The sequence below is a fragment of the Periophthalmus magnuspinnatus genome, chromosome 18 (genome assembly GCF_009829125.3).
Source record: "Periophthalmus magnuspinnatus isolate fPerMag1 chromosome 18, fPerMag1.2.pri, whole genome shotgun sequence".
Classification (NCBI taxonomy): Eukaryota; Metazoa; Chordata; class Actinopteri; order Gobiiformes; family Gobiidae; genus Periophthalmus; species Periophthalmus magnuspinnatus.
In genome coordinates, this window is record NC_047143.1 from 21,848,915 (window position 1) to 21,864,344 (window position 15,430).

Below are 15,430 nucleotides of genomic sequence, written 5' to 3' on the forward strand. Positions count from 1 at the left end.
CTACAAGCTACATAAAACAGCAAAACAAAAGTCTTATTTCTTTAAAAGGCTGTGTAATCAGAAAGCAATATTTTCTAATGTATTTTGAAATCCACTTAGCGTACATGCCTTGTATTAAATCTAGTCATATTAGTAAAAGCAGTCCAGCATCAGTGTGCAGGAAGAGAAGTGCTCCCGATGAAAATTTTGGGTGGTAGACAGAAAGAGAGAGAGAGAAAGAATGGAGAGAGTAAGAGAGGGAGAGACTCAAGTCATGGTGCAATAGAAGCCAGCTGTGCTTTTGCATGATTACACTGAAAACATCATTTGCATGGGAGGGGGGGAAATGAAATCCAAACATGCACGGTTGCCATGTACGCCGACCGAAAAGCTGCTCCGCCTCCTCCTCGAATCGGGCACAAATTAAAGGCTTCACCAGCAGTGTCCCGTGGATTTGCATACGAGGATGAGAGCCTATCAGGAATCATTTTCATAAACATCCTAGCGCACACAAAAGAACAAGCCCGGATTGGCCCACGCGGATGCTTTTCATTACGGAGCTGTGTTGGGGTAAGCAGTCTGCTGAACGTGATCTATTGCTTATTCATGATCACTAATAAGACAGTTTCGGCTCGGGTTGTCAGGGCTGGTGTGTTTGGAGAGAGGAGGGAGACGGTACAATACCTGTGTGAAGAATGGATTGTGCTGTTTGGGGTTCTCAGAAATCCACCATGTTACATCCCGGGGAAAGCGAGCATGTTCAGGCCTGGAAGAAAACAAAAATATATCAGAAATACATTCAAGAAAAAGACAAGAGGGTTAACTACAGGCTTAGCAACGTAATCACCCACAACAGTATAATGTGAATGAGGTAAATTCAGTAAGAACACAATAGTAGGATTAGTAGCTTGGGCACGCAGCACAAAAACAGCCATGGAAACCAGTCAAACCACAAATAGTTTACAAATGATGGGTTAGGTCCAGATAAAAGGCACAGAACTGAAATTAAGTTTGAAATTGTCATAGCGCTAATAGAAAGATTATAAGATTATGATTTGAATGATAACAAAAAAACAATGCTAAGAAAATAAATACAGTTAAAACACATTTATCAGTCCAAGTAATTTCCCCAAAAAATACAAAATTAAATCGAATATTTTTCATTAGCGGAGATTTGTAACCCAGATTTGAAAAAGTCACACCACAAGTATTTGCTCAACAGCAAGTGGACAAAATCGTCACTATCACCTTCAAAACCAACTCTTTTAAATAAGGTCTAACCATCAGAATAAATAAAATAAAACTTTAAATGGTGCTATACTATATTATTATGCAAAATTGATGCGTATGAGCTTAAATCCTTGTTATAATGTTGTTCCCTCCTCAAAAACAGACCTGGAGTTGTGTTTTGTTTCATTGACATGCTTAAGTAACCCTTTATTATTAGTCTGTCTACATCTCCAAAGCTCAAAATGCTCTGTTCCACCTTGTGATGTCATGAAGTTAAGAGCGTCATATTACTTTTAGTTCAGTAGATTGGTAGTTCTATGACTGAAATCATCTAAATGATTCTAATGAAAAAGTATGGAGTTTCAAAACACTATGGAGCACTTCCTGTATTACTGCATGATGACATCACAAGGTGGAATAGAGCGTTTTCAGTTTTTCGAGAAGATCTCAGCCTAAATATGCAGAATTTCTGTGTTAAACATGTGTGAATGAAACAAAACACAACTCCAGTTCTGTTTTTGATGAGGAAACATTAAAATAAAGATAAAAAAAACTGCGTAATATGGGCTCTTTAAGCAGTTTTTGTGGTGAGGATCAAACATTCATTAATGGGTGACCTCTTTAGCTACTGCCACCCTATGGACCAAGGCTTCGATCGTTTCCATTTTCAATATAAATCCCTGACAAAATGATACATAAAAAGACCATAATTCATCATAATGACTGCCGACATGATATAGACGCCATAAAAACCCAATTTCAATAAAAACGTGTTGGTTTAACCGTGGTTGTCTCCCTTCTCAGTGCTGGGTCTGGCTTTCTTCTGGGTCGACCACTATTTAAGAGGCATCTTCATAAATTTTTCAGCTGTTGTCTCGTTCTCACAGTGTATGAGGCGCTATTCGGGTCACATCAGCTTTTAATGGCTGATTTATTAAGGCCCGACCAGCGCTCTGGGATGGGCTGCAGGACAAAGAGCCTGTTTTAAAACTGCATTAACACTGTGCAGTAAATATTCCATACCGCATTAGCATTTTGATGGCTATCTCCCGCTCTCTCACCCCACAGCCGGGAATCAGGGTCCCTCACAATTTGATGTGACACATGACGCATGCTTCACGATAATATCAGAATTTTGCGACACATGTGATAATCGAAAAATTGCACATGATATTCTGCAATACACCATGATTTTTGGGGATTTTTTTTTTTTCTGTTTTCATTTATTTGAGCAAAATTTGTCCTCTTATAGATATTGGATATAGGAGCTCTTGGAGGCACAATAAGTCAGCTCTGTTCTGTTATCAATAGTGGAACATAAGGAAGAAAAAGTACTGTATCTAAACATACATTTTAGGTATATGTACTTTACTTTTAAGCGGATACTTTTTCCTTTCACTTCACTACATTTAAGATCAGGCATGTGCACTTTCTATTCCGCTACATTTTTTAACAGGGCTGAAAAGAAAAAGCTATTTTTTATTGTTTGAGACCTGCTAAAAAGGCTGCGGGTTTTATTTTTAATGCATTCGTAGTTTGAGCAAACAAAAACACACAAATAAAAATAGCTAGAAAAAAATATATCGATCCAGCCGTTTCTGTTGAACAAAACTGAGCACAAATCTGTATCAAAATCACTACATTTGAAGCTTGATTAGATCTCAAAATCTGCAAAAAAAAAAAGCTTGTATTTTCTACTCCAAGTACATTTTTAAAACAGGTACTTTAATACTTTTAGTTAAGCAGATTTTTGCATGTGATACTTTTACTTTTGAGTTATTTTTTTGCTCTGGTATCTGTATTTTTACTTAATGAAACCTTAAAACCCAAGTACCTTCTTCCACCATTGTCTGTCGCTGTCATTATAAAGTCCTTTGTCCAATAAAAACAGGAAGTGCAAAGTCGGTTAAGTTGCTGTTAGCGTTACCATGACAACAAACTCTGCTTTGGCCTCAGACATTTGTGAAAAGCACTTATAAACCCATCATGGTTAATAATTAGGATGCCCCGAATGCATAAGGTTAGTGAAGAATAACTTTGAAACAGTGCAGACCATTTAAAATTAGTTTTTCCAAGTGTTCAGACAGGCAAAAGAAATCCATTTTAACAACCATATTTCTTTGTTAAACCTGCACAAACTTAATGCAAAATACACCCATTTTAAAGTGAGAATATGACCTCATTATATACTGTATCGGTTCGCAGTAGCTCACTCTCCTCTCTTCAGCCCGAGCATCAATTCATCTTTTTGCATCTTAGGGACTTTTTCTATACTATTTCATTACAAAGCGGTTCCATTTAATTAGAAGCCGCATGGGGTAAATTCAAATTCATTCAGCGATATCTCACCTCTATTGTTGAAAAACTTGCCACGTTATTCCCCGTTTGGAGGAATAACGTTATAAACAGCTGTACACGGAGTCGAATTAGCTCCAAGTCTCACCTGCTGTGATTACAATGATTAATGTGGAAGCGATAGTAAATAAGATGTCTACGATAATTAAAAAGGGAGAGAAATTAACAGATTAGTTTAAGTGAAATATCTGAGTAGGAATGAGAAGATTGTTACCTCAAAATGAAAAAAAAAAATCAGCCAAAGAGGATGCTAAATATCAGTTTTATAACTTAAAAGTCAACATATGTAAATAGTGTGTTTCGTGTTCCTACTTAAAGCTGGACTGTGGAACTTTGCTTGTCTTTATGTCATGTTCTATTGTCTCAGTTTACATGCATGTGACACCAACAGGCCAAGTTCACAGTCAGATCTGTGGAAAGGTGACCCCGCACGCATGAAAATGTATGTAAGACAAAACGTTTAATGTCATACTATGGATAATTCCAAGCAATAAAATCTCCATGGCAACAGACCATCCATTCAGATAAGTTAAAGACGGGGTATTTGACATCTACAAGGTATTAACTGCAAGCACATAACATATTTAGATCACCACCTTTTACCGTTTTGAAAATGCTATATTTCACCAAAAACAATGTGTTAAACATTTGCTCTCCTCCCCTTTGCTCTCCGTGCTAAATCACTCCCCCTTCAGAGTATCATCACAATACAATCAATGTGCATCCTGCTTATTAAACTACTGCACATCGCATTCATTTTTGGTCACGTTTTTGTATATTTATGGAGAACTCTTACGTGGAAACATGGGTGACAAAGGCTAGCAGCTCAGTTGAGATGGCTAAATTAGTGAAACATACATGGATAACATCTAAAACCTCTTCAGGCACGTGTTTTTGTTGAGGGAACGTTATAACATGGTTGAAAGCCAAAGAAAACAATTGATTTAAATAGTCCAACTTCAAAATTCCTTCCCTTAGCTACCTATAATCATAATAATTAACCAGTAAGTATATATTTTTGATTGCATTTAAAACAACCTTTGCACTAATCCCTCAATAATTCATTGCCCAAGACTCCAAATAACAGTATAATAGCATAGAATAAATTTAGTGCATGAAAATTATAATTTAAATAGATTTTACCATTTAAATCATTGCAAAAGCCAGAAAAGCAGAGCGGTCCAATTAGAATTGAAAAGCGCTTGATCAAAAATGACTAAACTGTTTTCTGTTTGTGCACGCTTCAAAAAGAGAAATAAATTGCATTATGTTGCCAAACTTCTGAATATCATCTGGGCACGATGTCTGCTCCACATTTGGCTTGAGACGATACAGCGACAGCGCTTCGTCAAATCTGCCTTCGTTATGGTTGATGGAGTTTGCGTTCTTTTATTTATTTATTTTTTGGCGAGGGGGCGACGCAGATGCCAGAGGTCGGCCAGAATGAACCGTTGAGCCGGTGCGGTCAGCGGAGCATCTGCCAGTCGTTTAGCCGTGCTGTGAGTGTTTGGGAATGAGACAATCCCGCCATATTGTAACCGCAAACTGTTGGGTTGAAGGTTCACTGACAACAGCTAATCACAATCAGATCAGATGGTTCAGTGGCCTGTGGTTGGAATACATAATTTCATTACAGTGACCATTTTGCATCCAATTCTTTGTTATCCTCTGGAGCTTACGAACAAATACTTGGGCTGCCAAATTAAAAAGCAGCTTATTCACAAGTTAATTGCAATTCCTTATTATTTGAATGGAGCCTGGATGAAAAAGGTGGTCTTGCAAAATAGCGAGGCTACTCAAGGCGCTTTGCTTTGTTGTGAAAATGGTATTTACCGTAAATGTAACACGCTTTACCAATTGCGCTACTGTTGTCTTTACCATGAAGGTAGAGTGTTTGTCCACAGATTTGAAGGCTGGCGGTTCGAATTCCACTCTCTAGCAGTTAGATCCACTGGCCCAGAGGTTGGCGGTGAGATTCCAGTTATGTTGTGTCCTTGGGCAAGACACTTAACCCCCTTCGCGCCCAGTGTCCGCTTACATTGGTGTATGTGTGTGTGAATGGGTGAGTGGCTCGCTTTGAGTGCCTAGAAGACAGAAAAGCGCTATATAAATATGTGACCATTTACCATTTTAAGCTATTTAAACAACAACTGGCATGCCAACAGTGCACTTCCTGATTATCGGACAGTAAAATGCTTTATAATAAGATGCAGACGGAACACAGCAGGCACTGTACTGCGTCAAGACACATTTTGCTCAAGGATCTTTTGATTTTCACTGTCAATAATTGTGAATAATTCCACGATTATGATGTTTCTTCTCACAATCGTCGTCACATTTATGTCATATATCTTGACATTTTTAGCTTGGCCTTTTGAAGTGCGATATATTGCTGAGGTAAATATAGATGATAAACAATAAAACTGAAACTAAACCATACAGCAAAACCATCCCACAAAAACGATTCTAAATGTAAAAAAATATGAACTGTAATAAACGACAGAATCCAGGTGCACTTAAGTAGTTGGCTTGTATCTATAATGACTCATAATTCGACCTTCTACCACCTGAATCTCATCATGATACAGCAAACTAACCAAATATTTCACACTCGTACAAAGAAAAAGTACCCACGATAAATACTGACCCGCAAAAATGATTCTTCCATGTGTATTATATTGAACGATAAGTCTATATTGCATTTACGGTGACAGGTCTGCATACAGCTGCTTTACCATAGGGTCCATAGGGTAACACATGTACTGGCTTAAGTTGTCAAATTAATTCAATATACACCATAGCACACTGATATGGTGCAGTCTGCCGGTCCAGAGGTCTACCCAATTTAAAACAGCAGTCTGCACAGGCCATCTGCTTAGTGCAATATGCAGCTGCAGAGTCACAGCTGATTTAAGGTGGTATCATTAAATGAGATGTAGGACAGTGCTAATAACTCCCCTGTGCTCCAACGCAAATTTGGGAAGGACTCTAATTGCAATTTACTTAAACCAGTGTTGCCAAAGCCTTTTTTTTTTTTTCTTTTCACATTTAGCAGCACTTAAGAAGAAACCATAAAGACACCCAGTGGCCACATTATTAACAAATTAGTCTAATGCTTTTACTTCCAACACATTTTGAGACTATTTACTTAAGTTTACCCCAGCTGAATATAAAGAGCCCATAATGCGCCATTTTCTGATCTATGTTATAATGTCGTTTCCTCATGAAAAACATAACCGGGGATGTGTTTTGTTTCATTCGCATGTGTTTAGCGCACAAACCCTGCATATTTAGGCACTGTTCCACTTTGTGATGTCATGTGGTGATGCAGGAAGTGCTCCATCGTGTTTTTAAACTCCAGACGCTTTCACTAGAATCAGTTGGATGATTTCAGCACTGGAATTGCCAATTTCTACTGAACTAAAAGGTAAAAGGTAGCTGAAAACTAACACTTCATGACATCATATGGTGGAACAGAGCATTTTAAGCTTTGGAGATGTAGACAGACTAATAAAGCATTACTCAAACATGTGTGAATGAAACAAAACAACTCCAGGTATGTTGAGGAGGTAATAACTTTATAACATGGCGATTAACTAACCGGTCAAATATGTCATTAAAAATAATTGTTTAATAATTTTTACCTTTTTAATTATAAGACGTTTCCTTAACAAAAACAGATATGAATTTTTTTTGTACGGCACATTTTTATCAATCTCCCCAGATATGTAGATGCTTGTTTCCACCTTGTGATGTCATTAAGTGGCCAGTAATTGTCCATACTACTTCACACTACTTCACCAGAGTCAAGCCGCCCACACTAGGCCACATCCCAACTTTAAAAGGTCACGTAAGATCTGTGGAAAGCAAAGCCCACTCAGAAAGGATGCATTTTCTGTAGGTATTTTTCAGCGATATAAACAAAAAGTAACTGTATAAATGCGAGATCGATATGTTTTATGTCATACAATGGAACACTCCAGACAAAACAGTAACATCTCCATGGAGACAAGCAATGAACCTTTCACATTAAAACTGATATAGCTGTAGCTGGAGTATATCTTTGTTTACGTATTGCAACAAATCTGGAAGATGCAAATGCGATAATGACATTGTTAGAAACTGCTAATAACCAGTGTCTTAATATTGCAGTGGGAGAGCTCAGGAGACACACAAACACAGCCCCTGTATGACCGATCCAGGCCGACAGTGTGTGGTGTCTCTGTAAAAGCATTTACAGAAGCAGCCACCGTGGCCTGCCCAAAGCTCATCAAAGACTGGCTTATTTTATCAGTGGAGTGGAAAATGTGCTGAGTGGAGGATGCTGCGGAAATCGGCCAGCGAGTCTGCGAAAGTAGCGACTCCTTTGTGCCCGACGCTGACCCAAATGCCGGTATTACTGTGGTCATTACTGCTCGTCTCCATAGAGATGTTATTGCTTTGTCTGGAATGCTCCACAATATGGTGTTAAATGTATCCATGTTGCGTTTATTTCCTTAATGGGTGTTTCTATAGCTGAACAATGCAGTGAAAGACGTGCATTCTTACTTTGAGCGTGGTCACCTTAGTGGAGAAAAAGCAAGTTTAATGCCAAACTGTGGGACATTCCAGCCACAATCTCCATGGAGACAAGCATGTGGTTGACCTACTAGTGGAACCTAAATGTAGTATGCTTAGTATCTGGCTGTTTAGGTCACATTAACTTTGCACAATAAGAAAATGTGTTTTTAAAAGCTAATAAAAAATTATTTTTTTTGTTTTTCTTTTGTTTTGTTGTGTATTTTTTTCCTCAAAAGCAATGCAACAGCAAATAGACTTGCCATGTACATTTAAATAATCTGATTCTGGTCAAAGTTCACATTTTAAACACATCCCAAAGAACTGACAAAAAGACTGAAACATGAACTAACCAACGAACACAAGGATCACATTTCAAAACATGTCTGTACAGATCTAAACTACAGGGTTGGCAGTTTTTCTTTTGTTTTATTTTTATTTTTTTATGGAAACAGGATTTTATGTCACTTGTGGAGGAAATTCGATCGCTTCCAAAACTGCAGCCTTTGCGATTTGCTAATTGCATCCATTCAAATTGCGATTTCCTAGAAAATAGCGACGCCAACACCGACCCAAACTGCGGCATCACTGTAGTCAACAAAAGCACTAATCTACAGAGCAGCCCTGCGAATGAAACCTCCTTGTGGTTATGACATTGTAACTGGCAAGTCCGAGCATGCGTACGAAGCCAAAGGGAAGGAAGATAGGGTTAATGAGCACAGAACTGTTATGAAATGTGGCCATCTTTTTAACAAGTGGCTAACCTTCATAGAGCACTCCAGTGTGAAGTATGCAGTTATTCAATTACGCTTAGTCTCGCAGCTATTACGCAGATTAGACAGACTTTCAAATGAGGAACAGGGAAAAAATATAGAAATTTCTTCATTCGCCCGAGGTAAACTGTTGTATAATGTGGCATGACGTGGACCGAATGGTTTGCCAAGGCGTTGAATCAAGGGACTTCTTTCAAATATACTTGTATGTTAGCTATTTTTTGAGCTAGTTTTCTCGATGGAGTGTTCCCGTACACTGTAGCAAAGGCTGCACGAATAATTTCAAATGAATTACATTTTTTGAAATCCATTGGTTACTGCTGAGGACAAAATATCTTCTTCTTGTGTCTGTGTGTAATCCCTCAGTCGTCCAGGTGTGATCCATGGTAAAAGAAAAATTCCAATCTGTCAACTACAACTTTTTATCCAATTGGCAGATTACAATTTTTCTTTCACAATATTCTTTTTGCGGTATAAAATCTATAAGTTCAGAATACACACTTCTTCAATACTTTACGAAGATGTGAGTCTGGTCACAGGTGAATCTCGTCATTTTCAAGGACTTGAGACAGACCAATAAATCAGGTGGCCGATATTTGGACTTCGGCCTTAAATCTCGGGCAATATTTTGTTTTGGTCAATCCGCTGCGCGACCAAATACACACAAACCTTTATATTAACACTCACGGGGCTGAAAAACATGGCGGATTTCTGTTGAATCAATGAGCGAAGCATTAAACTGTTCATCTGAGGTGAGATAAATTTGATTTTCTTTGTAAATCACATTTGACCAATGAGCTCCTTCGTTTCACCGTTTTGCCGTGCATTATTATTTTGTGTGCAGGTCGAGTTGTTTGGTACAGTCCTGGTGCGTGCGTCAAGAGCCCGACGCACTGCACCTTTAAAAGTTTGTGCACGCCAGAAGCTCGTGCTGGCTCATCCTGCTCCCAGCTGGTCACCTGCGCATCCCACACTTATTTTTATTACTTTACTTTATGCAACATTCAACATTGCACACGCACACATTTCAAGTCACATGCTCACACTTGTATCCCTGGACATTTACAGACATTCACGCCTCATTAAAACTTGCTTTAAGTCAATTAATTTGGGTAAATAAACACTTTATCTAATTGAATATGTGGTTTTGCTTATTTTCAGTCACGGCTTGGGTCGGGTTATGACCGTCACTGAAAGAAACAGATGTGACTGGACGATTACGCTTGACCAGGCTTGAGACGCAACAGAGGACGTGAGGGCCAGACTGATATCAATGTGTATAAAAAATATCAGTCAGTGGATTTACCAGGCAAGTATAGATCCCATTTTAAATCTTCTAATATCAAAACAAAATGAAATTCAATCACGTCTAATTGTCAGTGATGTGCTTGAGGCTTTATAAAGAGGTGAAATCATGTGGTTTGGAGTTTGGCGAGTTCTTTTTACAAATTTAAGTTCATGAAATCAATACTTAAAGATTTTTTTTTTGGTTTGCTTTTGACAAGAAAAAAGATGTAATCAAAAACAGATCAATCAATATAACAGGTTTGTTTTTTTCCTGCCATATCGCCAATACAATCCATCAATCCAGTCACATTTTATTGACGCCCAAAATCAAAGCCGTAATTGCAGTCAGCTGACGACCCAGGGGAGACAAAGACTGCTCACTCTAAACACAGTCAATGGAAGTATTTTAATGCACGGAGCCCTCTCTATCCCCACGGGTCACATTAGATTATCACAAGCTGATAACGATTGACTGAGGGAGCTGCCAACTGCGAGAAGATTATGTATAGTTATTTGCCAGCTTCCCTGTTCCTTAGTCACACTCATTTACATCTTCGGTCATCTGAAAGTACTTTGGAGTGAGTGCATTATAATGTAACACTAAAACAGATGGTAGGGCTGCGGCGATTAATCGACACAACCGGGAATAGTACACGATGAAAAGAGTCATTTATTTTAATAGATTATTTTTTCAGACCATGGTTTTGTTTGTTTTCATGCCCAGCAGTTTCAGCTGCTCAGTAGCGGTTTTCCTCAGAGTAATCGCATGACCACTCTGAGGAAGTATCTAATGAAACAAATCAGACCAGATGAACCTCATTGGACTAATCATAATCATAATCGTTATCTGGACTATACAGACTTTTTTTTTTTTTTTCACAAAGACAGTAAATTTGTGAAATCAAAATGTTAAAAAAAAAGGTTAAAATTGCATTTAACAAATTTCAATGTAAATAGAAATAATTATTCGGCCTGTCAGCTAATTGAAAAAATAAAAATAAAAATAGCTGACTAGTGAACACATTTGTACCATTTGCAAAATTAAATGTAGGTTACTTTGGCTCATGAACTTAAAGTATGTCAGTGCCCTGTATTACTTGGTATTACGGATGGGAGAATAAACAATATCCTTTATCATGGTAAAAAGGGTAGACAATCCTTCGTTGGGACATTTTATATAATCGTGATAATCGATAACAAAGAAAGAATGTGCAGAAAAAAGTTATCCAGAGAGGAGTCAATGGGGGGATCTTTTGTCCCAGGCCCCAGGGTCTTATGGCCCCAGAATTGGACCTTCTTCCTATTAATTTGTATTAGAGGGGGGCCCATGTGGGGCTTCTTGCCCCAGAACAGAAAATTTCTGTCGATGGCCCTGCTCATTCATAATATTCCCCACTAAATCGTAGTTGTTTTCACTAATAACAAAGTACAATTATATAGAAGCTGTTTAAACATGTGATGGATATAAATAATGAGTTCCATAAGTTCCATATTTAAACTGTCAGAAACTTCGTGCTATAATCGTTAATCGCACCAAATTTCAATATCGTTCCATGCCTAGTTGGTATTGGTTAAAAGAAATAAATACTTGTATCACCAATCACAAGTAGAATACAGTCGATCATTATGATAATCACGCCCGTCTTTCATAAAGCTTGGACATCATCACGGCTGCAGCAGAGAGGATGTATGGGTGACACCAGAGGGACTTGACATCATAGGTCCTTCATGAGTGTGTATACGCTGTGTGCATTTTTACCAGCAGTCATTTAGCTGTTTTTCTTTGATGATATTGCCTCATAAAAGAGGACATTTGCTCAGTATTGGGTTAAGGGCCAAGGCCAAGAAGAGCGCTCAGACAGAGTGGGGATGTGCTCAAGACGAGAGCCTCCGTAACATAGCAGAACGCGGATTAGCTTTAGTCTGGTCCCTCTCAAGTGTCAGCCAGCCAAAGTCATTTCCTTACACGTTTAATGCAGTCCGATTAAGCGTTTAATCCGCCATCTTAATGAAAACTGATGGGTTATTTTTAAATGCATTTGGAAGATGTAGGCAACTGTTACGCAATGCCCCAAGGCTGCCTATGAGGATATCAACATTTGATTATTGCCAAAGAGGTTATGAATTTTTTGGGATTGCTTCGCACGTTGGTGTATCAAAGCCTAGAGGAGGGAGTACAAAAATAAATGTGTAGTGTTACAGGGTGAATTATAAAATAGTTTAGCCCTCAAATTATCAGAATATACTGTTTTGTTTTGCTTTTCTTTCAGTCCAAATCAATACATTTTCCCTAATGATCCATTTTTTTTCTCCTTAAAAGTGCAAAAAACATGTATTTGACTTGCTCGAGGATCTGTGCTTTCTGGGTGACCTAAATAAATTATTTACTTCAAATTCTAGTCCTGGCTTAGTCCTGGCTTAGTCCTGGCTTAGTCCTGGCTTAGTCCTGGCTTAGTCCTGGCTTAGTCCTGGCTTAGTCCTGGCTTAGTCCTGGCTTAGTCCTGGCTTAGTCCTGGCTTAGTCCTGGCTTAGTCCTGGCTTAGTCCTGGCTTAGTCCTGGCTTAGTCCTGGCTTAGTCCTGGCTTAGTCCTGGCTTAGTCCTGGCTTAGTCCTGGCTTAGTCCTGGCTTAGTCCTGGCTTAGTCCTGGCTTAGTCCTGGCTTAGTCCTGGCTTAGTCCTGGCTTAGTCCGGGCTTAGTCCGGGCTTAGTCCGGGCTTAGTCCGGGCTTAGTCCGGGCTTAGTCCGGGCTTAGTCCGGGCTTAGTCCGGGCTTAGTCCGGGCTTAGTCCGGGCTTAGTCCGGGCTTAGTCCGGGCTTAGTCCGGGCTTAGTCCGGGCTTAGTCCGGGCTTAGTCCGGGCTTAGTCCGGGCTTAGTCCGGGCTTAGTCCGGGCTTAGTCCGGGCTTAGTCCGGGCTTAGTCCGGGCTTAGTTCGGGCTTAGTCCGGGCTTAGTCCGGGCTTAGTCCGGGCTTAGTCCGGGCTTAGTCCGGGCTTAGTCCGGGCTTAGTCCGGGCTTAGTCCTGGCTTAGTCCTGGCTTAGTCCTGGCTTAGTCCTGGCTTAGTCCTGGCTTAGTCCTGGCTTAGTCCTGGCTTAGTCCTGGCTTAGTCCTGGCTTAGTCCTGGCTTAGTCCTGGCTTAGTCCTGGCTTAAGCCCTAGTCCTGGTTTAGTCCTGGTTTAGTCCTGGTTTAGTAAATTAATAAAAAACATTTTTTTCCAGAATGATCAGATGATGTGTATCCATATAAGTTTCTCCTTAAGAATACAAAAAAAAAACAAAAACAAAACTCAAACTTTTACACCCCTTTTCTAAAACATTTGCACAACGTTGTCAGTCAAATAAAAAAAAAAAAAACAACTAGTCCCTTTTGTGTCTTCTGAATTATAATGCACCATTGCGAGACACTGGTCGGTCTTTGAAGTCCTGGAGGATCTTTGCTTTCTGTGTAACCCAAATAAATAATTCACCATTCAACATCTTGACCATCTCCAAATGCCCCTAATATTCTCCAACTGTTTCCCTTACATTACAGAATTTCCATGCACTGCGTCTTATGCAGAGACCCCACTCAGACCGACAGCAAACCTGCAACTGATTGAAACAGTGGATCAGGTTTCGAGTAGTTTACTTCTACTTCTCGTCTCCTGGAGCAGTGCACCTAACAACCTTTCTGTGCCCTTGCCCTCCCCAGCACTGCAAATGTGGAACTTGACCCTTTTTGAACAGCCGAACCTGCATCACTCAATATAACCTTGGCTTTGTGGGGAGGGGGAGTACGCAAGTGTGTTTCTAATAAACTCCAGTCTATGCAGTGGTGCTGTGTGGGAATGTATGCACGCTGTGTTTAGTTCAGGTTCAATTGTGGATGTCAGCGCTTCTCAAGCTGTGGGGTGTGGGCGTGATAGAAGTACGTAAAGACTAGAGGACTTCTAGAGGTCATTTTGAAAGTTGTTTGCAAATTGTTTACTCTCAAGACACAAGTTAAGACCAAATTTAATGTTGTGATTTGTCTGGAATTATCTATTGTTATCATTGAATGCATCTATCTCCATGGAGATGGGCCGGTGATCTGCAATAACAAGGTTTTCTAGCTCTTTTTTTTTTTAGCCAAAAAAGATATCAAATGGGAAAAAAAAAAAATGCTGCGGAACATCCCATCTAAAGCAATAACATCTCTGTGTACAGAAGCAAGTAGTAAAATGGTTTAGTTTAGTCCAGTCGTAGTTTGGTTGAGTCCTGGCTAAGTCCAGTCCTGGTTTGGTTTAGTCCGAGTTTAGTCATTTAGTTTACTCATAGTTTACTCCTGGGTCAGTCCTGGGTCAGTCCTGGGTCAGTCCTGGTTCAGTCCTGGTTCAGTCCTGGTTCAGTCCTGGTTCAGTCTTGGTTCAGTCTTGGTTCAGTTCTGGGTCAATCCTGGTTCTGTCCTAGTTCAGCCCTGGTTCTGTCCTGATTCTGTCCTGGTTCAGTCCTGGGTCAGTCCTGGGTCAGCCCTGGTTCAGCCCTGGTTCAGCCCTGGTTCAGCCCTGGTTCAGCCCTGGTTCAGCCCTGGTTCAGCCCTGGTTCAGCCCTGGTTCAGCCCTGGTCTGAGCCCAGCCCTAGCTCAGACATACACAATTATTATAGTATATTTTCCATGTCCATTTTACCTGCTTATTTATAGTAATTTGACTTCATTAAATACTTTGAAAGGAGAATGTTCTTTGAGGCGGTATTCGGCATGAGCAGAACCACTTGTGCATACCCTTTTTTGCATACCACATTTTTACAGGCCTGGCCACACGTGTTTATTTGCTCATTTCTTTGGCGTGCGCTCTTAAGGGTTCAATAAGAGGGGTGCAGCAGGGGGGCTCTGGACTGCCTCAGCACCCCAAGGCGCCAAGGACATGGGTTGACAGGTGTGCGTGGAGGTCCCGTAGAGTTAGCAGTATGAAGCAGAGCAGCAGCAGCACAATAAGTCTATTCAGGCTTAGGAGGCTAGCGAGATATGGCAGGACCCCCGTGTCAGGGAGGGGGTGGTCACCTAGGAGTAGGTCAAAATGTCCGCCAAAAAGCCAACTCAACAATGACAGAAGAGAGGGATTTTTTATACATTTTGAAAGAGTTGAAAGACTGGAAGTAATTAGCAACTAACTTTCCTGCTTGACGTCATGAAAATGTTATTGGTTTTACCCAAAATGTTCCGCAGTATGGCCTTAAAGATCTCAATTATGCATATATTTCATTAAAACGCATGACGCACTTGTATTTAGGCC

General features: G+C 39.9%; 1 protein-coding gene across 8 annotated transcripts in view; it reads right to left on the bottom strand.

The window, feature by feature from the left end:
* Positions 1-15,430, bottom strand: part of LOC117385965 (adhesion G protein-coupled receptor L3-like) — a 339,155-nt gene that overhangs the window by 297,693 nt on the left and 26,032 nt on the right. For all 8 annotated transcript variants that reach the window (XM_055229021.1, XM_055229023.1, XM_055229022.1 and 5 more), the window contains one exon: positions 664-745. The gene's annotated coding sequence lies outside the window, so the exon portion shown is untranslated. The remainder of the gene's footprint in view (positions 1-663; positions 746-15,430) is intronic.